This window comes from Trachypithecus francoisi, unplaced genomic scaffold (genome assembly GCF_009764315.1).
Source record: "Trachypithecus francoisi isolate TF-2019V2 unplaced genomic scaffold, Tfra_2.0 Lachesis_group10, whole genome shotgun sequence".
Taxonomy (NCBI): Eukaryota; Metazoa; Chordata; class Mammalia; order Primates; family Cercopithecidae; genus Trachypithecus; species Trachypithecus francoisi.
Window position 1 is genome coordinate 102,390,437 of NW_022681455.1, and position 24,877 is coordinate 102,415,313.

Sequence of the window (24,877 nt, forward strand, 5' to 3'; positions counted from 1 at the left end):
TATTATAAAATGATTCAGATCTACCCACATTTATTTCTAAGAGCAACAGGAAGGTGTTGATGGAGATGCCATGTCCAAAACCATGTTTTGAAAATACCACTCTTGCTACTGTGGAATCAGAGGTGAGTGGATCAAGAAGGACCAGACCTGTGACACGCTTTGAATCAGTAACATTCAGCAAGAGGCCAGGTTTAATGTAATTGTGTGGACATGATCATGTTATATGAGATTGTGTCCATCACACCAGAGACTCTCTCTCTTGCTGCTGTGAAGAAGGAAGTTTTCTTATTCTGAGCTGCCAGATGGAAAGGCCATGAAGCAAGATGTGTAGAGTGGCCACTCAACACAGTAAGCAAAGGAACCGAGACCCTCAGTCCAACAACTTACCAAGATCTGAATGCTGCCAACAGCCAGGATACCTTAAAATTTGATTCTTGCCCAGTTGAGTCTCAGATGAGACCTCGTCCCTGGATGAAACCTTGATTGCAGCCTATGAGAGCCTGAAGCAGAAGACCTATAGACCTTCCGAATGGATTCCTAACCTACATAAACTATGACATAATAAGTGTGTATTGTTAATAGCCATAAAGTTTGTGGTGATACCGTTACACAGCAATAAACAACTGATATATTCAGTGTTAAATGTACTGCTTGCTGTAAAGTTACCTCAATCTCATATGTCTATGTCACATAAGCTGTTTGAGGTGTAGGCCTGGAACTCAGAGGAAAAGTCAGAAATGAGATATTAATTTTGAAGAGTGAATTAAAAAATAATAATGAAAGAGAGGGTGGGGTCATGGAAATAAAGGATAAAGATATTGCCTATAGTAAAGGTAATAGAATAATCAATCCTTTGTTTTAAACAGACAACTAGCTTAATTCTGAAAATTTATCCTAAGCAAACACATCAGAAAGGAAGATGCACATTGATGTTTATTAATGCTCAGAGGATTCAGAAGCAGCATATTGACTAAGGTAAATCAGGGTAAACTATGACACATAGTGAATGCCTCAGAGCCAGGCAAAACTGACATTTATTGAAAGATCACATGCCAAGCAGAGCATTTTATCCTTTCACATAATTTTTCTTTTAAAATCTTATTTTAAAGAAAAAGAAACTCCGATTCAGAGAGGTAAATTCGTTCTCATGGTTACCTAGTAGTTAGAGAAAGATCCACGAATACAACCCCTTTTGGCTTCAAAGCCAGAGCTTTTAACTTTGAACGCTTCAAGGACGCACCAAATCAGACACTGGGGAGCACATTTCTATATTCTCTAAGTTTTCCTAAGCCTGATCTTGGATCCCACATATCTAAGCATTTCCCCTTTAAATTGGCTTCTTTAGTAATAGCAGCTCTGCAGAACTTAAAGCACTATCGAGTTATCTAAGAATTCAGGCCAAATCTTAGAATTAATCAAGAATATATTTTCTGTTCAAAGCAAATGCCGTGTCTAATATGGCAGAATGTCTCTTCAAACCCCAACATGGCTCTTGTCTCTGAGGTTGTAGAAGAAAACTGCCTTTCTAACCATTGCCAAAAGCACAGCAGTAACTACTTTAATCATGATGTCTTGAAATAGCTTCTGATCAAATGTGTTTTACTCGATGGATATAATGTAAAAGCTCCCATCCAATATTTAAAACAATCATACACCTTTCCGTGCATTTGCCTGTTTGCTCCTTTGAATATGTTGCCAATTGTTTGCGTGTACTGAATCGCTTAGATCTAAGAATAGAGCGATGATGTGGAAATGTTTTCCATTTTGCAGATATCCCTCTTTTAGTTATGAAGCAGAGCCCCCGCAGTTGTGTTGACACATCTCTGTTCTACTCATATGGCTTCACTTTTGAGCAGGAGACACTTTGTGCCTACTTCTCAACAGTTCCAAACATTTTGAGAAGTCTCTGCAGGTGCCACAAAAAAGAATGAGATCATGTCCTCTGCAGAAACATGGATGGAACCGGAGGCCATTATCCTTAGCAAACAAATGCAAGAACAGTAAACCAAATACCGCGTATTCTCACTTACAAGTGGGAGCCAGATGATGAGACCACATAAACACACAGAGGGGACCAACACAAAATGGGGCCTATTGGAGGGTGAAGGGTGGGAAGAAGGAGAGGCTTGGGAATGAGAAGTCATGGATAATAGGCTTAATACCTGGGTGATGAAATAATCTGTACAAACAAACCCCCATGCCACACGTTTACCTGTGTAACAAACCTGCACATCTTGCACATGTACCCCTGAACTTAAAATAAAATAAGCTGAAAAAAGAAATAGCTGCAGGTGCTCTGAGTTAAAAGAAAACATGAAATTTTAATTGATATTCTTCCATGTAAATCTTAAGCAAGCACTGTCCCAGGTGATCCCTCCAGACATCCCTGGGGAATACAGGTCATCATAATCTCTGTTATGATGGTCCTTCACATTCTGGGTAAGCCTCAAGGTTGCAGGTGATCCTCCCTGCCAGACTTTGTGCTCCTTGGAGGCAGGTATGGTTAAGAAAGAACATTTAGAGTATGTATCCTTGATTGGCATATACCAAAACGTAAACATGCATTTTGTATAACATGTTGCCCACCAAAACATACCAGCAGGGCACTCAGGGTATGCAAGCAATCAATATTAATCGGCTTTAAATTTGTAGTGAGATTTTTATCCATTCACTCCCCTTTTAACTTTTCTGATTAGGGTGAATATAATATATCAGTTTTTTTATAGTACTGTATGTGTTTAACACCTTTCTGATACATGCTAGTATCTCTTTATATAGCAAACAACTAGCAGGCTTGGGGATACGACTTAAGCAGCCAACGTTGTCTACATAAAAGGTAATGATACTTATATGTTAACATATATTTTACATTTTATTTTATTTTTTTAAGTCTGGTATTTGTTTCCACTTATAGCAAGTGATACTAATAGATAAAGTTTCTTTTTTAAGTCACAATTCATTTGAATAAAAACAAGTATAACAGTTTTTGTTTTAATATGACATGTCCCATGTAGGTTAACGGCATACTTGACACCAGACCAAAATGCTAGACGTGAATCTGAAAGAACTAAGAGGTGGATTCAATGCTCTGACTAAGAAAAGTAGCAGGGATTTGCAACAGGACCTCGAGAAAGTGAACTCTTAAGCACAAAGTCTTTCTATCCACAAAGACAGCTTTTATCTATGAGACTTCACTATCTGTTATTGCAGGTATTCAATAAATATTTATTAAGTGTATTTGATGAGAACAATAAGAGAAAATATAGAAAAGAGAGTTGAAAAAACATGAAACAAGCAGAACAGATAACAGTAGAAAGTTTTCTTAAACAAATGTAGTTTTAATAAGTGAATTTCTGTTAGAAAAAAAAAAAAGAAAGTGTGATTAAAACAGGTTAGATACCTCTAAAATATCCCACTGGTGTGGGCTTTCTGTTGGTTTAACTAAGAGATGATATTGATGATATGCTTGAAAAACAGCCATAACTTGGAAGTTACCACTTAGCTGCCTTGCACTAGGTACAACTGACTTTTGAGCAACACAGATTTGACTTATATGCGGGATCCACTTATGTGTGGATTTTGTTCGGCCTCTGCCATCCCTGAGACAGCAAGACCAACTCCTTCTCTTCCTCCTCCTTCTCAGCCTACTCAACATGAAGATAATGAGGGGGAAGAACTTTATAATGCTCAACTTCCACATAATGAATAGTAAGTATATTTTATCTTTCTTATGATTTTTTTTTTTTTTTTGAGAGGGTGTCTCACTCTATACCCAGGCTAGAGTGCAGCGGTGTGATCTCGGCAACCTCCACCTCCTGGGTTCAAGTGATTCTCCTATCTTAGCCTCCCAAGAAGCTGGGACTACAGCTCTGCACCACCACACCCGGCTAATTTTTATTTTTAGTAGAGACAGGGTTTCACCATGTTGGCCATGCTGGTCTTGAACTCCTGACCTCAGGTGATCCACCCGCCTCAGCATCCCAAAGTGCTGGGATTACAGGCATGAGCCACCGCACCATGCCTGGCCCCTTATGATTTTCTTGATAACACTGCCTCCTATGTAGTACATAATACGCACAACATACAAAATATGTGTTAATTAACTGCTTATGTTACTGACTTCTGGTCAACAGTAGGCTATTGGTAGTTTAGGAAGTCAAAAGTTATACATGGAATTCAACTACGTAAGGGGTTAGTACCCCAACCCCGGCATTGTTCAAGGGTCATCTGTATATAAGGAAAGGTCACCCAAAATAACACATATATTTTTAAAGTCACCTTCCAGAACCAGAAGGAAAAAAAAAAAAGGAGGGATGGTAGACAGGATCAACAAGATAAATGAATATAAGAATGGATAGATTCATTGATTCATTTAAATGTCTTGTTAACTTTGGTAGACCTAATTTCAAGCCTGTCTGGGGTGTTGAGATGAATAAATCAGGCACAAAACCATACATTGTGTATGAGTCAGTTTATTAGTACAAAGCAGGCAAAACAGATCTATGCTGTTAGAAGTTAGGATGTCAGTTAATCATGTGACTGGAAGGGGACACAGAATGAATTTTGTGGGGATGGTGCTATTCTGAATTTTTATTTGGGTGCTGGTTATACAAACCTGTTCAGCTTATGCTGTTATGGATATATGCATTTTATTGTATGGCTATTAAACTTGAATGCAGAATTTAAAAATATGTATGGGGAACAAGAAGAAAAATGTAGAAAAGCCTGAACACAAGAATTACTATCTATGTTCATGAGAAATCTAGGTTACTAACGCTCTTGGTGCTAGATTCACATCACATGGTCTCACTTTCTTCGCTGACAGTCTCCCTAAAAAAGGCCTTCACAAAGCACTTAAATAGTGTTTATCAGAACTGTGAGATGCTGTAAGAGCAGCTCTTGAGACCGATACTGGTATTTCTCCTTTCATTTAATTTTGACATTGTAACTTGTTACATATACATAAATGTATGGGAATTGTTTGATATTATTTCATTGTCACTTAATGGTAACAGCAGCTCTCATAATTACACAGGAATAGTGATCCAAAAAAAAAGAATCCTAGGGTGACTGTCATTATTCAGATTATTCTGTCAAGGTGAGAAAAAGGACAATAAAGACATTCTTGGGACAGAATTTTGCCCTTTGTTTTCAGTCTCGTTCATCTAGTTTTCTTTAACAGTAATTTCAAAAAGAACGAAGCATAGAAGACTGTAGGCTATCTGACATCCATTAATAGGATCTGTGAATATAAATGGATGGAAGAGTGACACTGCAGTCAGCACAGAGTCTTTTTTCCTACTGAACTGAGAATATTCCTTCTCTCGTTCTATCTCTCAGTTCAAGGAGACGCATGATCCTTTCATAAGCCCAGTAGGAGATACCCCACCCCTTACCCTGGTTCTAACTTTCCCAAGGATTTAACATTACAGCTCATTGCTTTTATCTGTGCAGCAGTCGATGGCAGACGAAGAAAAAACTTTCTAGTTTGTTCACATTATAGTTTGAAGATATCTACTACATAGTTCTGACATTCACACCATGCCTAACCCTAAGGAGCCAAGATCTTTCACAAGGCAGACACAGGAGTGATAGTCTATTCTTGTGTTCATATATATAATATAATATAATAAATTATATTATATATAATAAATTATAATATATTAATAAATTAATATGATAAAATAATAAAAATAACTGCATATAATCTGTGTAGATACAAATATTCATCTTTATACACTGTTTACATAGCCAGGAAGAAAGATGTCTTTATATCCTCTTACAGACCAAAGTTCCTTGGAATCTCCATAGTCACTGTCATCACTGTCACCAAAGGCATCCAGGAGACTACTTCATATTTCTCAGGAAATGTTTGTTTTTAAGTAACATGATATATCCCTCCATTTTTTTGAGTTGTCTTCTATAGATAGATGGAAGTACCACTGAAGCCAGAGATGGGAAATGTCTAAAGATCAGTATGTTTGTAGAACCAAAGACTAAGAAAACCAACAAGAAATTTCACAGTCTCTCACTTTTTCTTGTCTTGGTTGCCTGTTCCATCTCCACCCACCTCTGTGGTTCCTGGCTTTACCTTTTTACTTTAATAAAGGATCATGTTTCCCTAATGGCTCCTAAGTTCACATATGTTTATGTTGAGCTACTTGCAAAGGTACAGTTTCAACATCCTCCTAGTTTTCCTGGCAAATACCTGTGGTTGAGACTAATTCAACAAGATTTGGTGGAATGTCTGCCTGTGTCCCAGAACAGAAGCAACCCGTATATGCTGACTGCTGGTATTTCACACTGACAATAGGAAGATGCATAGTAACTAGAGTGTACACACAGAATGAGTTAGGTAGACACTCAGTGAATGTTGGACATTCAGTGCAGACTTGAAACAGGTTAGGGGGTTGATGACTACAAGATATTCATTACGGTATTCATTCCCTTTTTCACACAAACTTTCAAACAATAGGAATAAGTAGGTCACATTGGTAATGATAACTTAGTAAACAGATAGTCCATGAACACATTTTAAAGGATAGGAGTAGGAGGACCAATTTTGAGCAGAAGAAAGGAAAGATAAAATCTTCTTGTGTAGCATTTATCAAAGTCATTTAGGTCTGACAGCATTTTAAGATGGCTCTTATATATAATGTGATCATTGGAGCCGACTCAGTACTTCTGTTCATCTATAAATTGACTGATTGCTTTCTGTTCATCTATAAATTGACTGATTGCTTTCCATTCTGTGTTTTCTGCCATTATTTTATGTGATAACAAAGGAATGATATCTTTACAATGTCTTACAAATTGTTGATAGGACTCCTGTAGTCAATGTGTTGGTTAAACTAATTAAAACGTGTTTCTTTAATGTGTTAAATTATCTGAGAAATACAATAATCATGTACATTGTAAAGCACTGCTTAATATACAGTATACATCTTTCTTATAACCTACTAGGTAATCATTTTCAGAAACTTGCTTAACCTCTATATATCTATTTCCTCATCTGCAAATTGAGAAAAATAATAGTGTTAACATCATGCAATAAAAATCAAATGATTATAAATTAGTACTTAAAAGTGTGCTGAGAAAAGAATAAGTTCTGAATTAATGTTAGCTATCACTATAGTAAAAATATTTTTTAACATATTTGGAAAAAGTAAAAGAGGTTCTCACATGATAAAGAAGTGGCATTTATTCTTGGAATGCAGCACTTGTTCAAAATAAAAAAAATTAATCAATATATTCCCTCATATCAACAAGGTAAAGAAGAAAACGTTATGATCATATAAGCTGATACGCAAAAAGCATTTAACAAAATCTAACACCTATTCATGATAAGGCTCTCAGCAGATCAGAAACAGAGGAGAACTTCCTCAACTTGATAAAGAAGGACTAACTATTTTAAAAAAATCAAAAAATAAAACAAAACAAAAAAAAACACAGCTCTCAATTTAAAAATGGGTAAAAGACTTGAACAGACATTTCTCAAAAGAAGGCATACAAATGGCCAACAGGAATATTAAAAAATGTTCATTCATCAGATACAGTGACAAAAGCAAGATTCACTTTTTTAAAATTGAAAAGTTAGGCTTTGTTAAAATTAAAAACTTCTGCTCTGTGAGAGACACTGTTAGGAAAATCAAAAGAGAAACCATAAACCAGGAGCAAATATTTGCAAACAAATATTTGATAAAGAATTTGAATCTAAAATATACAAAGCAATCTTAAAAATCAAAGAACTTAAAACAGAAGTACCATTCAACCCAGCAATCCCATTAATGGTTATATACCCAAAGGAAAATAAATCATTCTACAAAAAAGACACGTGCATTTGTTATGTTCATTGCAGCATGATTCACAATAGCAAAGACATGGAATCAATCTAAGTGCCCATCAAAGATGGACTGGATAAAGAAAATGTGGTACATATACACCATAGAATGCTATGCAGCCGTAAAAAAGAAAAAAGTCATGTCTTTTGTAGTAAAATGGACGTAGCTGGAGGCCATCATCCTAAGTATGTTAACACAGAAACAAAAATAACAAACACCACAGGTTCCAACTTACAAGTGGGAGCAAAATATTGGGTACACATGGACACAAATATGGGAACAATACACACTAGGAACTCTGAAAGAGAGGAGGGAGAGAAGGGAAGAAGGACTGAAAAACTACTTATTAGGTACTATGTTCATTACCTGGGTGATGAGATCAATCAAACCCCAAACCTCAGCATTATACAATATACCAATATAACAAACTTGTATACAGACCCCTTGAATCTAAAATAAAAGCTGAAATTTTATTTTTAAATATCTTACAACTCAAAAACAAACATCCATCCCAACTTAAAAATGGACAACAGGTCTGAAGACACCTCAACAAAGACGATATGCAAATGACAAACATGTATAAAACAATTATCAACACCATTTGTTATTAGGACACTGAAAATTAAAAATGAGCCACCACTGCACAGCTATTATTAAAATGGCTAAAATCCAAACACTTGACAATACAAATTGTAGGTGAGTATTTAAAGCAATAGGAACTATTCATATCATTTCCAATGACAGGTACCAGGGCTCCCTGGAGAAACGGTCTATTCTAAAATTGGGGCAATAAATATAATGATGAGCCTGGAGTATCTTGTAGTTCCTGCAACATCTCGAAGTGCAAGAAAGTAAGGAAGTGCTAAAAAATATATTTTTTAAAAATGTTGGGGGTATGCCTAAGAGACATAGGGGCTGAGAATTTCAATGGCCTCATTTACCTAGGGAGTAAAAATGAGCAATGAAATAAAGCTATATTGAATTATAACCCTAAGTATTAAGATTAAAAAGAGAAAAACTTGAGTCCATTACAATGAATGAAAGAAAGAAAGGAAGGGAGAGAGGTGGGGGAGGAAGGTCGGAGAGGGAGAGAGGTGTGGAGGGAGGGAGAGAGGGAGGAGGAAGAGGACGGAAGGAAGGAAGGAGGAAGAGGAAGGGAGGGAGGGAGGAAGGAAGGAAGGAAGGAAGGGAAGGAAGGAAGGAAGGAAGGAAGGAAAGAAGGAAGGAAGGAAGTGAGGGAGGGAAGGAAGGAAATCTGCCATGTGAAAGAAATTCACATGAATTACATAGATAATTATGGAGGGTGATAAGCATCACTTCCTATTGTTTAGGTATGTGCTGCACATAGTGACTTCCTTCTAAAGGGTACAGTATGAAAAAGAGGGTAGGAGTAACTTTACAGAGAGAAACCTGACAAACAATATCTCAGCCACTTGATCAAGGTCAACATCAACCATGATAAATCCTATTGATAGTATGTACCCTTGTGATACGATGAAAATGGCACGTTTACCTCTGTGGTCTTCCTCCCCAAACATGTGATCCCAGTCAAATTATGAGAAAAATATCAGACAACTCTCAATTGAGGGGCATTCTACAAAAATACATGACCCATGTTCATCTGTCAAAGTCATCAAAAGCAAGGAAAATCTGAAAAAATCATTAAATAAAAGACATTAAATAAAAACAAACTGAAAAAACTGTCGAGTTTAATTAAAATGTTGTGTCAACATTGGTTCATTAATTGCAGCATATATATCATACTAATGAAACACATTAACAAGAATAGAATGTTGGTGTGAGGTATTTAGAAACTATCTTTATAATTTTACTTTTCCCTAAATCTAAAACTACACTAAAATTTAAAAGTTGATTTAAAAAACAAAAGAGGTTCCAGGCACTGAAGCACAAAATTTCCTAATTAAAAAAAAAAAAAAGTCATAGCTGGAAAGAGATTTTTGCTTTTTATCTTATCTATAAATAAGACCCTAAGCTCAGGTTGATACAGCGACAGAGTAGTTATAGAAAGGAGAGCACTAGTACCTGATTTAATATGTCTCTGATTGGTTTTGGATCTTAATTCTAGTAATTCTTAATTCAGTAAACTTGACCATGCAAAGAGCATTCGTTTGCTAGGGCTGCTGATATGGTTTGGCTCTGAATCCCCACCCAAATCTCATCACGAATTGTAATCTTCATGTGTGGAGGGAGAGACCTGGTGGGAGGGGATTGGAACATGGATCATGGAGACGGTTTTCCCCATGCTGTTCTCATGATAATGAGAGTTCTCACAAGAGCTGATGGTTTGAAAAGTGTTTGGAAGTTTCCTCTCTGCAGCACTCCATTCTCTCTCACCTGTCGCCATGTAAGTTGTGCCTTGCTTCCCCTTTGCCTTCCACCATAATTGTAAGTTTCTTGAGGCCTCCCTGCCATGCCGAACTGTGGGTCAATTAAAACTCTTTTTTTTTTTTTAAATAAATTACCTAGTCTCAGGTGGTGTTCTTTATAGCAGTGTGAAAACAGACTAATACAGCTGCCATAATGAAATTCCCACAGACTGGGTGGCTTAAACACAGAAATCTATTTTCTTATAGTTCTGAAAGCTGGAAGTCCAAGGTCAAGATGCTGGCAGACTTAGCTTCTTCTGAGCCTTCTCTCTCTGGCTTGCAGATGGCTTCCCTCTTGCTTCCTTCTCATGTGCTTGTCCATCTGCGCACTTGTGCCCCTGATGTCTCTTTGTGTGTCCAGATTTCCTCTTCTTGTAAGGACACCATTCAGACAGCATTAGGGTCCACCACGTGACCTCATTTAACCTTGTTTACCTCCTTAAAAGCCCCATCTCCAAATACAATCACAGTCTGAGATACTAAGAGTTACAGATTCAACATATGAATTTGTGGGGAACACAATTCTGACCCCAACACAAACCCACTATATTTACATTTTTTTCTGTAAAAAATGTGTAATACTTGACTGATATTATAATCTTTATATAATATATAATGTACAACAGTCATGCTTGACATATATAATGCTCCCTTCTAAAAATCTCCACAGTGTTTTACACCTACCTAGCCTAGAGCGGAAACTAAGTAAACTGTATCTATTGTGGCTTCATTCTCTATCAATTAAGCTAAACTGAAATTCTGTTTCTAGAACTCCCTTCTCTACATTGCCCTAGTTAGTTCTGGCATGAGACGTTGAAAGCAGAAGTGAAGAAGGCAGACAGGAAGTGAGAGCAAGACATCAGGCACTGGGCTCTTGTGTGATTCAGTAGATCTGCAAGCTCACCATGTTGGCATGCAGCAACATCCAGGCTCACAGCTCCTCCAGCTTCTTAGGATTTGCACCTTCAGGTTCGCCAAGTCCTAGGCCAGATACATGTGACTCTCTATGACAAAGGGCACCAGTTCTCCTGCAGACTACCCAATGCATGGGAATTTGAAGTATGAGAGACAGCTATAGATAGGCTCCACTTTGTCCCCCTGGGTTCTAGTTGGTCCTCTGGGATTTCAGTGTGTTCCTGGTCTTTCCCACTTCATGTCCAGCTTTTTTCCCATCACCAGAGGCAGAATCAACAGCTTTGCACAGATTTCTCTCTCTGCTTCATGACGTATAAGGTCTAATCCCTATAACTCTTTTATTATATATGTAGACTGTTACTGGTTCTGCCTTTCTGATGGGGAGCTCCTATTCTCATCTGTGACAAGACCATGAGTAAACTACTTTATGATCATGTAACTTACTTTTCTCATTTGTAAAATAAGAATAATAAAATTCGTCTCTCGGCCTTAGCGCCATTTTTCTGGAAACCTCTGCGCCATGAGAGCCAAGTGGAGGAAGAAGCGAATGCGCAGGCTGAAGCGCAAAAGAAGAAAGATGAGGCAGAGCTCCAAGTAAACCGCTAGCTTGTTGCATCATGGAGGCCACAGGAGCAGAAACATGGAATGCCAGGTGCTGGGGATGCTGGTACAAGTTGTGGGACTGCATGCTACTGTCTAGAGCTTGTCTCAATGGATCTAGAACTTCATCGCCCTCTGATCGCCGATCACCTCTGAGACCCACCTTGCTCATAAACAAAACTGCCCATGTTGGTCCTCTGCCCTGGACTTGTGACATTCTGGACTATTTCTGTGTTTGTGGCCGAGTGTAACAACCCTAAAATAAATCACCTCTTCTGCTCTTTTAGCTGAAGAATTAAAAAAAAAAAAAAAAAGAATAATAAAATTCACCTCCTAAGGTTGTTGGGGAATTGAATGAATACGTAGAATGCCTAGGATATTATTTTGCACATGTATTAAATATTAATCCCTATGTAATAATATATCAATTAGTCATTATTTTAGCCTTAAGCTGATAACATCACTTGGATTTCAGAAGGAATAATGTATAGACATTTCAAGACTTACTTCAAAAAGCATTAACATTACTTTGTGGACATGCCCCCGCTACTGCTCCAACCCCAATGTATTTCCTGAACTCAAACCACTCTTGTTACTTGCTGAGATTCATAATTGATAGACAATGATGAGATCTGTAAAGTCTGACATGGTTATAAAGAGAAGACTCCTTGAGTCATGCTCCCTGACAAAAGGAAAATGAATGAAATCATCTTCAAAAGGTAGCACAAATACGATTAGAATTACTATAAACTCTGAGCACAGACACAAGGGATGAAAACTGATTCCCTTAGGATGGGGATGTATATGAGATCATACGTTCCATGTGATCTCAGGTGAGACATAGCTATACATTCTCATCTACAGCCTCACGTTCTAACTATCTTTTGTCTTTTTGTCATGATGTCTAATAACATATCAAATGCATATATACAAATATATATACATGTGAAATTACTGGTGCAGAGAATAGAAAAGATGCCATTAAATTCATAAACCTATGATTGTTAACCAAAGAATCAGTGCATTTGGGTCTAAAAACCAAATGGCAAACTTCAAAGTCCAGTGAATCCAGAAAGTATAATTATTAAGCCCATGATACATGAATGTTAAAGTTAAAGAAATAATAACACATGGATACAAGGAGACTCTAGGAAATCCCCACTGCCCCTGAGAGACAAGGTTCTGAGAAAGCGAGGCATACACCAAAAATATATTGACAAAAGTGTCCCACATTCATTTTCAGGCAAGTCTTCAGAATTTCACAAATACATGTTTCAGAGCTGCCCTGACATGTAGTTAATTCATTTCTCTGACCAGCGAATGCGGACAAAGGCTGAACTCTGTGAGGTTTACTTGCCAATCCCCTTTAATATATGATTTCCTAGAATGGTTACGTAATAACAATTTATACTATGGGTGTTCATTCTGATTTACAGAACTCTAAGCACACATAGGGCTTGAATAAATAGGAAGATCTGCCTTTTTATCTTCTGGGATCAATAAGTATGTTGAATCCTGAAATATGAATTCCCATCTGAGGGCAAAAAGAGGCAAGAAAGAAAACAGGATCATGGGGTTGTCCCGGTAGACGCCTATCTGGTTTCCTCAATCCTCTATCTGTAATACAAAGTTTTTCTTGAGTGTTTTGATTTTTCTTACGGTAAGTGCAGATTGACTGATTTGAAAACACTTTTCAATATTTCAAGTACCAGAACATTACTTGAATAGAAAGTGGTTGATGTGTTATTTTCTTCAGGAGGACTCAGGGAAGGCTTGGTTGAAATGCTGGCCATGGAATATATCTCTGAAAACAGAAGAGTAGGGTGCAGTTTTCAGAGAGGAAAACCAATGTATTTAGAAATAGCAAGAGCCAAGACGTGAGTGAGTAGAAAATGTATTTCTGAAGAACACAAAGAGACAACATTAGGATAATCAAATCGAGTTTAAGATAATTCCAATGAGCAAGCACAGAGATAGAACAGGAAAAAATTAAAAGGGAAATAAAACTTCAGCATTAGCTACTGCTGTGAACAGGCCTGGGAGCTATTGGTTCATGGGTATATAAATAAATTGGTTATGTGTCTTTCAATACTAGTTTAAAGACACAGATCAAGATACATCATCAGTGTTGCCTCTTCACTTAGACATTGTTAGTGCTGAGCCAATTCTTTAATTTTAATCATCTGAAACACCAATTCAAATTATCAGTGCCTGTGACTAAGAAATACAGGTTTCTAAATCAAATCGAGGCAACAAATCACAATCCACCAGGAGTGACACATTGTTTACCTGTGGGGATGGGGTAAGAGGAAGAGATTGTGAAATTTAGTTTCAGTAGGTTCAAATTTCAGGCATTTTTGTAATTTGTTCAAATATGTTTTATGTAATATTCTATTATATGTAACAAAAATGATACCAATATTGCCTTTTGTAAAATCAAATGAAGTTTTTCATCTCTTGTGATTTATGTCATTCTGAGGAATTTTTATCGGATGGTGACTGAGAATTCATCTTCTAGAAATAATTCAAAGATTTTCTGATTCATACTTGAAATTCCTAAGTCCATAGACCAATTGTAAAAGAAGAGTCCGCTGAAAACACCCAGCTTATGTTGATAATGGGACCCCAGACAGGGTGAATCTGAGACCGCTGAGACAGCCCTATGGCAAATAGTTCTCTAATTTTAACTGTTTTCAAAATGGCTGAAAGTGATGTTTCTGTAAGATTATAATAAACTTCCCTACGCTATTCTACATTTGTTAGTATAGCTTTATATATATATTTGATACATATAATATATAAGGTTGAGGTTTGGACCAAGTATTTTTAAATTGAAGAGATCAGGGATGTGAAATTATCAACGTAAGGTCCCAAAAACAGTTGGCAGCCCATACAGGGCAATAAAATTGATTAATTGTATTTTTCTGTTATAAATTAATTCCTTAACAAAACATAATATTATAATTCAGGGAGTACAAATGAGCAAAAGTTAAAATCCAATGAAGGAGCTCCCCCATCACAAAAGTTACTCAGATAAACCTTGTTTATATTGTGATCATTGTTTGCAAAGCTTGTTCTCAGCCATGATGTAGAAATAACTCAATGCGGCCGGGCGCGGTAGCTCACACCTGTAATCCCAGCACTTTGGGAGGCCGAGGCGGGTGGATCACGAGGTCAGGAGATCGAGACCATCCTGGCTAACATGGTGAAACCCCGTCTCTACTAAAAATACAAAAAAAAATTAGCCGGGCCTGGCGGTGGGCGCCTGTAGTCCCAGCTACTTGGGAGGCTGAGGCAGGAGAATGGTAGGCAGAGCTTGCAGTGAGCCAAGATTGCGCCACTGCACTCCAGCCTGGGCAACAGAGTGAGAAAAAAAAAAAAAAAGAAAAGAAAAGAAATAACTCAATGCTTCTTGGAAGACTACTGCATTTTAGGTACCCCTAATAATTAACTGTAACCAATTTCCCCTTTTGGATAATCTGGTAATTTCTAAACCATAGACCATTTAGGGAGACCTCCAAAGAGCACAAAAATTCACATATTAGAAGCCACTGCTTCACTTTCATTATAAAGTTAAAAAAAAAAAAAGATTCGCTGATTACATCAACTGCCTACATATCTCTAACAGAAGTTTAGCTTCTTCAAGCAGAAGAGAAACTACAGACTCCTTATCCCATTGTAGAGTTTTGGAACCACAGCTGCCTTAGTCATTCATATCAGGTAGAACAGCTAGATTTCTTTTGAAAGTGTTTATTTCAATCCTCATGATTTCCCACCCATGTTTTCCTAAAGAATTTCAATTTTGTTCATCACTCTGAATGAAACAAGAAAAAATATAATCAAATCCATCAAGATATGCTTTTCCCCTTTCCCACTTTGCATCTTTCCTTTAGAGATGTGTTGCCAAATTCTTTTCAAATCTAGCTGAGAGGGAGAAAGAAGGACACAACCTATAAATTATAAAAAAGAAATGTGTTAGGTTGAAGACAGTTTGTCAGTATATACATCCTTTGATCTTTTAAGGCTATGTGACACAAATTGTTTCTTTAATAATAAAAATATGAAAATGAGCCTCTTTAATTATTACTTCAGAAACATTATTTTGGAGGATAAAATATGTACTGGGCAATGACAAGAATAACAAGCTAATTCATGTAAGCTGTAGTCATCATAATTTACAATTCACTTTTTAGAAACTGCAAATTTTACTATTTAGCTGCATGCTAAATTAACATGTGGCCTTTCATAAAACCAAAAATGTGTTCTCATTAGATATGTGTCTCCAGAGCTTTTGTGGAGTAAAACTCTGTAATGCCTGCAGGATACTTTTGAAAAAATAGTTTCTGGGGTCATAAAAATGAATATGAATTTCCAAAAGAGCATACAATATGTCTAAATCTCCAAAAGACTATATTATATGAATTTATCAAATTATAATATACGGTTATACTTTAGAGACTGAAATAGCAAAAGCAGTTTCACTTTCTTTAATTTGGTGTTTATCAAATACATTTGTACTTTTTTGGCACTAAACCAGTTTTGAATACAGATCAGAAAATGTTGCCACTGATCTATTATGATATAAGAAACAGGTGAAATATACAGACAAACAAAAATACAGAGTATTATAGAGTTTCCTGTCCCCATTCTTAACTTCTGCTTTCTGCCTGAACACCTTCCGCTATAAGGTGTGGCTGACTGGGCAAGTTGGGATACCACATAAGGACAGGAGGTAGAGGAAGAGTGAGACAGTAGATAAATACTTGTGTCAGGGAGTAAGGGGATGGGTGAGGTAGCAAATGGAGATAAGTTACTGCAAGGATAAGCAGTGAACTAACTTACAACTATATTAAAAACAAAGAGATATATTCCTCACTGTTAAAGAAAGGGGAAAAAATGAAAATGAAGCCTGAGGTGTCATTTTAGAATGCAGTTATAGAGCTGAACTTGTAGTTTTCAATAGAGAGATATATAGCATGTTAGTTTCCTTGGGCTGCCATGACAAATTACCAAAAACGGAGCTCCTTACAACAGGAGTTTATTCTCTCGGAAGTCTGGAGTCCAAAATCAAGATGTTGTCAGATCCAACACCAGTTCCCCCCTTAAGGATCCTTCTAGGCCCTTTCCAGCTACTTGTGGCTTCTGGTTCTTCTTGGCTGTGGCGGCAAAACTCCAATCTCTGCCTCTGTCCTCAAACAACCTTCTTCCCTGTGTGAGTCTGTATCTTTCCATGGCCTTTTCAGATGGACACCGATCATTGGACTTAGGGCCCAGTCAAATCCAGTATGACCTCAATTTAACTAATGGTATCTACAAAAACGCTGTTTCTAAATAAGGTCATACTCTAAGGTTCTGAATGGACATGAAGTTTTGGGGAACGCTATCCAACCCAGTACAGGTAGATGTGTGTGTGTGTGTCATAATGCTCTTATAAACAAAATTATCTAGAGATATAATCAAAGATCAGTAGAGCATACTGGTTAAGCCCATGGGAGGTAGAACCAGATGTCTGGTTTTAAATTGCAGTTCAACCACTTAATATCTGACTTTATATTATGTAGTATTTTCCCTAATTTTCTGATTAAAAATAATGAAGAATAGAAAAACTAATATCGGCACTAACATAATAGTATTGTTGTGCATATTAGAAGCATTTAACACAGCTTCTGGCATATAGTGTATGTGTGTGTGTGCCTGTGTGTATGTGTGTGTTTGTACATTCTCCCAAACATTCCTTAGTTCAGCCCTGTCCACTGAGAAGGCTTCGGAACATTGACATCCTAATAACAATGAACACAACTAATGCCCATACTTTCATATGTAAATAAAATTCTCCTTTAAATGGAACCAGATTTTTTTTGTGTGTAAATGGCTCATTCTAGGGCTGGGCCAGAAAAAGTACAAAATGAGCCTCAAACAGTGTGTTGGGCCAAAAGGTGAGAATGTACCCAAAGAATGATGGAGGCATGTCAGTAGGACACAAAACTCAGCCCCAAGGCCACATCATGGCCAAGTGTCAGATAATTTGAGCATCAGGATAAATGGCTCAACCTGTTATAACTCATTAAATAAAATGGAAATCTAAAAGTCAAAGCTAATGTAAATAAATATGCAAGCAAAGTAATGTGAAGAGAAAATTTTACTTGCAGAAGAATGCTAACCAATGACTGTAGATAGAATGATGGAATTAAGAAAATCACCACTCGGCAGCTCCCATAGTAATCATTAATTCAGCCAAGAAACTTCAATGGATGTTAAAATTTTGGGTTAATAGTTTCATGAGGAATAAGATACTTACATAGTCTCTAAGTACCTCTTCATAAAGTGTTAAATGCAAAGAGAAAAAAAAACTATGATGGAGAGGCAGGGCAAACACTTCCTTCATAAAGTGATCAAAATTATTGTCACCAATTACGGAATAAATCAAAATCATGTACCACCGGATTCAAATTAGTAAGCCATTATCTGTGATAGTCTTGTCAAAAATGCATATTCTGTATCTAATCCTAAGGAAACATCAGACAAATCTTAAAAAATTCTATAAAATAATTGTCCCATGGTCAGGTGTGAAAGTCATATGTGAAGAAGACTGCAGAGTCCTTCCAGATTGAAGGAGTCTTGTGTTAGTCTGGTTCTAGATATGATACTTTTACTAAAATGCACGTTATTGGGACAGCTGGGGTTTCATTGGATGAGGTCTGTGTATTTGCTATCAATGGTGTGTCAAGATTAATTTCCTAATTTTGACGATTGTATTTTGTTGGCTTAGAAGAACATTCATACAGGAAGACTACTTAGGTGATGGGTCAAAATGTCAACAATTTACTCTCAAACGGTTCAGAAACAATACAATTGGACATTTGCATCTTTCCTCTAAGATTAAATTCATTCTAAATCAAAGATAACAAAACAGCACAAGAGAAATAGGATGTGTTTTCTATGAGCATTCCTCCAGAAGAGGAAAACATAGCCATAGTTTACACAAGGAGAAAGACTGAAATTATTTAATAATTTTCACATGAAATTAAGGAATCGTTGTTCAAGGAGACTTGCCCATCATATACTGACTTCTATAACCTCCTCAGTGAAACCGCCTTGGAAAAGACTGAGATTTGCCTTTTTCAGCTATAAATTTACTTAGTCATTTCTTCACCTTCTTCTGATATTTCAATTAATATTTTTTGGTAATGCATGCATTCCTCTTTTGCATTTGCTACCAAGAAACCCAGAGTCCATTCAACTTACTCTTGTTAGTCTTTATCTTTAATATATTTAGCAGTAATTATCACGTAGCTCTTCATTAATTTTATTATTTTAATTTCTATGTGATGTATAATTCTGACATTTTTAAAGTCCTCATATTCCTGTATTGAAAAGTATATAATACCTCTCTCAAACTTCCTATCCAATTCTCCTCTCAGTACTTCAATTTAATTTGCAAAGTAGGCTGACCTCAAGAGTTCTTCCACCTTGGAAAAACATTAACTACTATAAATATTCTGCAGAATCATAATGCTCTTATAAACAGAATTATCTAGAGATATAATCAAAGATCAGTAGAGCATACTGGTTAAGCCCATGGAAGGTAGAACCAGATGTCTGGTTTTAAATTGCAGTTCAACCACTTAATATCTGACTTTATATTATGTAGTATTTTCCCTAATTTTCTGATTAAAAATAATGAAGAATAGAAAAACTAATATTGATACTAACGTAATAGTATTGTTGTGTATATTAGAAGCATTTAACACAGCTTCTGGCATATAGTAACTTCTCAATACTTATTGGTCATCATTACAGGAGCCCTGGACCTCAGAGAAAACTAAGAATACCCCAAATGTCATGTTTTATATATCTGTGCACACAATGCAGTAATGTCTACCAACTTAAACACTACTCTCTTTCTCATCCCTTTATTTCAACCCTCACTAATATGCTTTTGAGTAAAATAGGATTCATTCCAACATATGCATTTTGAAATATAAAGTTAGGTCTTGTCAAGCAATTCTTCCTTAACCAATGTATTCATATTACACAGGCAATTTATTGAATCATACTGGTAGAAGTAAGTCACAAACGAATGGCTGTGAAGAAACTAAAGGCCAAGTAGGTAGCACGTTAAATATAATTATTGAATTCCTCCAAACATACTTTTGGGCAGGGATTATTGTATACATTATAGAGACAGAGAAAGTCAGGCTTAGATGGGTTATGCCATTTACACAAGAAGTCAGATTTGGAGCCAAATAACCTGCAAATCTAAGTCAAAGTCAAATAAAAACTTCGTTTGACTCAAACTCAGGTTTAGAGAACAATCAGGATTAAAATACACTTGACCCCAATACCCAAAAACAATCAAAATATATATTTAAAATGTCTAGAACTTACTAAAGGTAGAGACATTTGCATTGAAAAACCAACTTCAGCAATGCTAGTTTGGGATCCACAGTTAAAATCAGACAAGTTCACATACCTCTATTTATGCAGTATTGCTACAAAAGTGAATTCTCATCAAGTCATGAAATTCACAGTAGAATAAAAAAGAACTATGTCTCCAGCTTCCAAATAAGATATTTCTAAAATAATTTGGCTGCCATTTGGGCAAATATATATGTGTGTTTTGTCTTGACAGCCTGTCAACTGGAAGACAGTTCTTGAACATCACATTCATTTCAATTTAATATTGGTAAATTTCTCAATTAGAATTGTATTCTTCACTTTCCGCACAATGAAATCCCTCAGCATTTGCTGGCATTCCTCGGGGCATACAGGCGCACGTGCTGGCATTTCTGGCACAGCAAAGGAAGAAAAATGAAAGAAGGAAGGAGGGGAGGGAAGAGACAGGCTAAGGAAGAACAGTGGTAAGGGGGAGAAAAAAGAGATAGTAGCTGACCTTCTTTCAGATATTCACCTTCATGAGAAATGAAGGGAATACTTCACACTTCACAATAAAATAGTGCAGCCGCCTCTGCTTCCTTTAGCCAGAGAGGTTGTAATCACACAGACACTAGACATCCAATGAATCAAATCGATATATAAAGAAAGGTCCAAAGGTAAGGTGGGAAACAGGTTAATAAAAACAATTTTAAAGCCAGAAACAACAACCAATTGTGGAACACTTATTTACTTTTTGGCGTACCTTTACATTGTACTTTGTCATGCAAGTCCCACACATTGAAAGCAACATAAAAATTATTATCCTTGCTTTGTAGCTAAGGAAAATGGCAATAATTTAACCTCCCTAAACTTCATAGTCAACCTGATAATAAGGGACAGAACCAGGATTCAAACTCACACTGGAAACTTCAACACATCCCCTGTGGTTTTTGGAAGACATATCACAGGCTAAAAATATATATACATATATATATATAAAAAAATCCTTACATGTGTATCATATATATGATATATGTATCATATATCTTTATATCTCTTTATATATATGTATCATATATCTTTATATCGCTTTATATATGATACATGTATCATATATCTTATATATGATATATGTATCACATATCTCTATGTTATATATGTATCATATATCTTTATATGTTGTATATGTATCATATACAACACACATAACTATGAATTCTACATACAATACATGTATGTTAGTGTGGATTATTTAAATGTCTATTAGCAAAAACATTTTAGATGGAGAAATACATACATGTATGTATGTATTTACAAGTGCACATAGGCACTTCATTATGTAGCTAATTTTATATACATATTTATGTATTTATTTATTTTTTTGAGACGGAGTCTCACACTGTCACCCAGGCTGGAGTGCAGTGGCACGATCTCCGCTCACTGCAACCTCCGCCTGCTAGGTTCAAGGGAATCCCCTGTCTCAGCCTCCTGAGTAGCTAGGATTACAGGCACACGCCACCACACCGAGGTAATTTTTGTATTTTTAGTAGGGACAGGGTTTCACCATGCTGGCTGCTAGTAATATATTTTAAATCCTTTTCTTATCTGAAAATGGACTTGATGTTTGCAGATGTTTCTGCAGTTTTCTTTCTCAACATATTAATCAGACACATGACTTACATACACAGAAAAGAGAGCCTCTGACACACTTACAATCAATAGATACAGGCTTGGCATGAAGATGTAGAAATCATAATGAGGCAAAAATAACAGCTTCTCTATTCGACATTTATTAACAATTAAGATAAAGTGTGCTGTATGTTTTGTGGGCAGCAATCATTCATTAAAACCATCTTACTCTAATCTACATGAAAGGATGAATTAGAAAGTCATCCGGCCTAAACCAAACAACATGAAAAAAAGAGAAAAATATATATAGTGTTTCTCAGTTCCTGTTTGTAAGTCAGAAGCCAAACAAAGTGAAAAGATGGAGGTGTTTTTGCTTGTTTACGTGTTTTTTACGTATGTGTGTGGGTGGTGATGGTAGAAAGATAACTTTCTGAGCGAAAAACACAGAAGTTTTCCTAGGAAAAGTGTCATTCCAGCCAGCCATAAAGAAACAATTTTGGGCCGGGCGCAGTGGTTCACAACTGTAATCCCAGCACTTTGGGAAGCTGAAGGGGGCAGATCATGAGGTCAGGAGTTCAAGACCAGCCTGACCAAAATGGTGAAACCATGTCTCTACTTAAAATATAAAAATGAGCCAGGCATGGTGACATGTTCCTGTAATCCCAGCTACTCAGGAGGCTGAGGCAGGAGAATTGTGTGAACCAGGGAGGCGGAGTTTGCAGTGAGCAGAGATCATGCCATTGCACTCCAGCCTGGGAAACAGAATGAGACTCCGTCTCAAAAAAAAAAAAAATAAGTAATTTTGATAAGAAGGAAAAAAAAAATAGAGCTCCTTTCACAAGAGGTAGATAAAGTGGAGTCTTGGCAGAAGAAATATATGGGTAACAAATGAAGACCTGAAATCACTTGTGATTTGCTGCCAACCAAAGTCAGCAATACGATATGACCAAAGTCATATTGTAGGTAGGTAAGAAAAGAATCAAATGAAGCCAGACCATGAAAAGTCCCCCTGGGTAAGTAGCTGAACACCAATAAAATGTAAGGGATATTTTTTCCTCTGGGATAAATACATATATCAGCTAAGAAAGAACATGGCTGGAATCGAGCACACTATTTGGAAAATTCCTGAGATCATCAATAATCCAGTGAGGGTCATTAAGATATGATTTTGGACAGTGGTCGAAAGAAAGGAATGGGATGATGCATCAAGATTACACAGCAGTCAGTAGTGGCTGGAATTAGGGATTAAATGGACAGGCTACTGGTGAGGCTTAACGAGTAAAAACAGATTTAACAGTATCACTTGCATGTTTTACATGGGATTTTAGAGTGCACTGGACTCACTGATAAAGTCAAAGAAGTCAGAAAACAGACCAAAAAAAAATTTCATGAAAGGAATTAAGTTTGATTTTTTTTTCTACCCAAAAGTGACTGCAATGTCATTCTGGGATATTCTGTTCAGTCATGTTTTCTATGTATTTTTTAAAATTATACTTTAAGTTCTGGGATACATGTGCAGAATGTGCAGATTTGTTACATAGGTATACATGTGCCATGGTGGTTTGCTGCACCCATCAATCAATCATGTACATTAGGTATTTATTCCAGTGCTATCCCTCCCCTAGATCCCCACACCCTGACAGGTCCCGGTGTGTGATATTCCCTTCCCTGTGTCCATGTGTTCTCATTGTTCAACTCCCACTTATCAGTGAGAACATACGATGTTTGGGTTTCTGCTCCTGTGTTAGTTTGCTGAGGATGATGGTTTCCAGCTTTATCCATGTACATAGTTTGATTTTTAATGTGAAATTTGAGTTGCCTTTGAAATATCCAGATGATAATGTTCATAAAGCAATTGACAATGTGGATTAACAGCTTAAGCAGACCAATGGGGCAAGGCATATGATTTTTACAGCCAGCCACATTAAACAAATGGCTGAAGATACAGGGGTGACTGTGAAAGACAATGGAGGGAAGGAGAGAAAAAAGGAGATGGCAAGGGGATAAGGAGAAGAAGAAACAGGAGGAGGAGAAGATGAAGGAGGAGAACTAATGGAGAAGGGTGAGAAAGAGGAAGAGGGATAGCAAAAGGTAGTCTGGAGAAGAAAAAAGAACTCTGAGGAACAAAATAACCTTAAAGAGTACACGACAAAATAAGAGAAAGTCATTCAAACATAAAACACATCAAGTCAAGGAGAGCAACTAGGATATTCTCTTTCTCAGAAATGCATGAGAATAACTTACTTGCAAATTAAGTCATTTATTCTACAAAAGATTTTTTCTTTATTTGAAATTTAAATTCCAACTAATTTCCATCAGGAATGTTATAAAGACACACACACACACATGCACACACACACACACACACACACACGAGTATGTCACTAGATTGCTAAATTAAAATATCAGGACCACATTTGGGAGGTAAGGACATTCTGTACTATACCTGATAATGGTCACCCAATTTAGCCTCAGAAACCATAATCAATACTTGGCCTTTATTTGAGTCTAAAGTGAAGATGTTATTGAAGACATGATATGTCGGTATACTTCCTGTGGTGTTCATATCTTTATTTACTTGCAATTTTCTTGAGCAATTTGATTTTATAAAACTTGTGGACAGGGTTCTTGATCAGATTTCCTTTTTTATTTTTTCTTGCAGTTCCTTTAATCTTAAATTTGGGGGCTTTAAATAATGAATATACATGTCTGTATTCACCAAATTCTGACTTCCAATTTATCTCTACCTGTGTTTATTTGTTTCATCTTGTTCACCTGCCTCAAACCTATGTGACTTTACTACATAGCATGCATCTTTATAGGCTGTCTTAAATGCAATTTGAAACAAACTTGTATATGCATTACACATTTTTTAAAAAAGGCTTTTGTAATCTTATACTTTGAACTTTAGATTCTGCCTACTACTTTTGTCATACAAGGTAGAGCTCTAAAATCCTTCCTTTTATTATAGAATGTCTAGGTTGAGGGGTTTCTTATCATCAAGGCCAGGTTTATGGATAGATAAGCAGATCCAAAGAGGAAGAAATAAGAATAAAATCATGTTTGAAATACAGATTGCTCTGTAATATGTAATGGCTTCTTCAATGGCTCAGAAAAATTGAGAGTGGG

General features: G+C 36.5%; 1 protein-coding gene across 1 annotated transcript in view; it reads right to left on the reverse strand.

The window, feature by feature from the left end:
• CDH8 (cadherin 8) overlaps positions 1-24,877 on the reverse strand; it is a 253,081-nt gene that overhangs the window by 227,110 nt on the left and 1,094 nt on the right. The gene's annotated exons all lie outside the window — the stretch shown is intronic.